Genomic DNA, 4,319 nt, shown 5'->3' with positions numbered 1-4,319 from the left:
TACTACTGGTTGCCAAATATGAAAAACGCAGGATCAAAAAACACGACTAAGCGCATATCAACGTTTAAATAAAATTCTAAAGAATATAACATTGAAAAATTCACCTGCTAAATTTTCTCGGACTAAGTATGTTGCAAAAATATTTTACGATATATGATTACGAGCTCAGTCAACATATCGAAATGACATGTCGCCGGTTGTTTCAGGGTAAGATAGCGCGTGGCGCTAACTTTTCAAAAGACTCGCGTAGGGCTGTAATGGCCAAAAAGCGCTCTGAGGTCGTCATAAACTAGTGGCTAGGAGAGAGAACATTGGCCATTAAAAAACCGCATTAACGCGAATGCCGCTCTACCATTGTCACAGTACACTATGAGCATCAGAAGCATTTGGAGTGCATTGCGCTAATTGCTTTTGAAGTAAACGATTTTATCCAAACTAGTTAGTACTTTTTCATTATGTAAAATTGTTCATTGAGTTTTTATTCGAGCGAATTTGCAAGTGGGTTTGCATAAAGGACTAAAAATCAGATCGACTGTGAAAATAATACAATTTTTACTATATAGCGCTGTGCTAGTTGGTATATAACAAAAAAGTATATATATGGCCATATATAATACTCATGAAATGGTTCTCACTCAGTATACATGTAAGTAGTTACAGGTGTCACTGTGTAAGATCTAGCAAAGCTTACATGCCACTACACCATGAAGGTAATATTACAAAATAACTCTAACTTTGTACTGCTTCAAACAGTACTGTCTGTAGCAGGAGTATATGCTGCCAACTTCAGTTTGGTTGAGCTCTCTGTGAAAGCTGCGGCACTATTAGCCTTCGTGCACAGCTCATCACTTTTGTGATTTGAGCACTCTGGTGTCAGCATCTTGACTTTCTCAACGTCTGTGAGGCAACTTAGTTGCTTCATGGCAAGAAGTCAACTCTCATTGGTGATAGGATTTGTCTCCCTTGCTTGCTCTAGGCTGCACTGACAAGGCTTCAACAGCCGAAACAGTGCTGTCTGTAGCATGAGTATATAAATAAATAAATATATAATTTATGTATGTAAAACTAAGTAAGATGAAAGTTCAAGCTCAGTTTAAAACAATTTTATTACTAGTAGGCAGTGGGCCAAGGCAGTTTATCTTGCATTTCCATTTGTTGGGTCCATAGAGTTATGCTGCTCTTAATGTTTAACCACTATGCTATCTTTTAACGGAAGTCACGTGATATATATCAATATATGCGCGAGGCTTAAACGCCATTACTATTAGCTGTTTCTTCTGTCGATAAATGCAATCGTAACCATCTGCACATCGTGTACACTTCAAATGCGTACCAAAACATAATACCATTGGCTCCCTTTTTAGTGGCAATTTCTGCAATGGTTCAGACTAATTTGGGTATGGAGAATTAAAAACTGAAGAGTTGCCACAGCTGCCATTCCCACTTCTATGAGAAATTTTAATAAAAATGATATTTTAGGACTTATCTCCCCTGTATATCAGATTCCTTCCATAGAAGCATCAGATTTGCAACTTTTTATCCTAATTATTTTGCAGTGATTTAGAATATCAGTGGTGAAGTGAAAATTCATTTTCTCTCTATTTTCGAACATTCCATATCCTACGATTTTTACACACACATGTAAACTATATACATGTATATACGTATATGTACACACGTATATAATTGTATGGTTTAATTGTATGGTATCGGCATCCTCCGCACAAGCTTTAGTTAACAAAAAAAATTCGAAACGCTGTAATTATGTTTTATAACCTGACACTGATGAATCATAGAAAATAATAAAAACGCTGCAAGCAATGTGAACATGGTGATTATTATTAACATTATTGTTAGTAGCATTATTAGTAGCTAATATCAAGTCTTACAAAAGGAGCTGGGATATTTCAAAATATCGCATATCCTATAGCTATTTGTTCAATATATTGAGTTCTTAGTCATTGTCTCCACCATCAGCATCCTCTGCTACTGCTTCAGTTTTGTTTTAGTGTACGCATGTGCAAAGCTCCGTGCAAGGCAGCTTTGCCATGATACTGGCACATCAGTTCCCTCGGCACCTAGATTTTTGACACTCCCATAGAATTGTTTGTAGAATATCATTTGGGGCGATGATTCTGGTATGAAACTTGACTGCATACTCATCATTTTTCTTATCTAGTATCCACCGATGTAAAGAAGGAAATGGTGCATTAGCAAGTTATGTTGTTGCCTCTTTCCATATACATTTAGGTTGCCGCTACATAATTGACACAATGTATGTTTTTTCAGCGATTGAAGGGAGGGAGGGACTGACTGGCCTAGACACAAAAAGCCTGTCCCTTAGTCAGTTGAAGTCTGTGCCATTTTCCTGGGTGCTATTTTCTTGACCATAGAGTTTGCATGTGTAAGTCTCACAGAGACAATAAAGTTGCCCCGAATATTAAATGATTCTCAGAGTTCTTTCATTGCCTGCTGTTACTCGACTTTTGTTTTGATGAGCTTCCTATCACTCTTTTTTCCTTTGCCTGCAAAGGATGAAACTGCATCACAGCTAGAGAAACCGTGCAAACCTATGAGATTTTCACATTGGAAGTTTATCTCCGAGCTTAGTTGCCTTAGTAGCTCTATTCTTGCAATAGTTTTCGATCACAAAATCCGCACAAGCAGACTTGTACTTCTTAGCATGAGCAATAAGCACATCAAGAATGGTAGCAGCAAGTTGACGGAATGTTGAAAGAATGGCACTGTCAGGCAGGGCTTGGATAAGCGCCATGGCATCCATAAGGACGGCCCCACATCCTCAATAGCTTGGAGTCACTGTATTTATGGGAGTTTGATCATGTCTGTCATAGATATGAACTAGTCCTCTGAGAAGGTTTCTAACTCAGTTGCCCTTTGGGAATCTGGGCTGTAATATCCACAAACTGCAGTTAGAGGCGCAGCTCTCTGCTTGTCCCATTACATAAAAAGTTCCAAGATACTATAGGTAAGTAATGAGCAATCTTAATTGATTCTGTTGAGACAAAATTGATCAATATTCTCACCAGTTATGCAGCTGTGTATCGAGCATTACGCAGATATACTCGTCATAACACTTGTTATGAGAAGCCATCTCTAAAGCAACAACATCTTGATCAAAGTTCTACAAAGTATACATTCTTCCTGTTTGATGGTAGCAGCATTCTTCAATCCATCTGCGTATGTAAACAGGTGCACCGCTTGCAAAATTAGCAAGTTTCTTACGCAAAACCATGCTTGAAGGTGTCAATAGGAGTTTGAATCAGATGTGAGGGCCATAGTTGCTTGTAGGGCGTTATGATGCCAATCATTGGCGCCATACCAGTACAAGTTGGACTGCAAAACGATACAGGGCACGGCTTATCAATTAATCATAGTCAAAGCAACTGAAGAAATCATATCTTAGGTCAATTTACTGGCTAGATGGACATACTAGCAGACACAGTTTTGGCCAAATGAAGGACAGCTTTGCAAGTAGTTGATTTGTGTGAGTATTATTTATTTTTACAAATCATGTTTATGTGATGCCTATAAGTGGACAGCAGAATTGGATCTTGTGATTTTCTTTGGCTTGTCTTCATCTTGACAAGGTGTATCATGAGTAGCAGGTTTCCGACTCTCTTCATGTGGCTAAATGAATGCCAGGACAACATTAATGAGAGGGCACATCACTATCACTTAGTCAGCTTAGACCAATAAACTAGAGTGAATGCATGCATGATTTGCCCATTTGATAAACGAGGGCAAGACTAATGGTTAATGCCTTGCTGGATTGAAATTTAGTTATTTTTTAAACTGAATACAAGCATCTTGATCAGTAGCCACCACTACTGGTTTGTACAGATTACAATGTCAGCATTCCTTCCATCTTATAAATGATAATTAATTATGTAATTAAATTACATAATAATTATTTTATAGAATAATTATAAGTCCTGTTATTTCACTTTGAATGCTTGAGTGGTAAAGTATTACAAGTTTAAACAAACACTCACTCACCTCACTGTATTTTCTCCGAGCATGCTCAATGTTGCTGTTGTTAGTCAGTCTCTGATAGCATGTTCTGTGAATCTGGGAGCCCTTGCAGACGAGTTGAAGGCATACACCATTAGAAACAGACCTTTCAGGCTCTTTAAAAAGTGTTTTTTCAGCTTTCTAGACAGTGACTAAGTGTTTGACCTGTGGGCTTAGTCAATGTTTATCAAATTAATTTCTTGAGTGCCATGTATGGGGACTACACACAAGTCATGTCAAAGCTCAAACCGTAAATGCACTTATCTTGTATCTTATTATGTTCTATG

The sequence above is a fragment of the Watersipora subatra genome, chromosome 1, assembly GCF_963576615.1.
Source record: "Watersipora subatra chromosome 1, tzWatSuba1.1, whole genome shotgun sequence".
NCBI lineage: Eukaryota > Metazoa > Bryozoa > Gymnolaemata > Cheilostomatida > Watersiporidae > Watersipora > Watersipora subatra.
Note: the sequence above shows the minus strand (reverse complement) of the source record.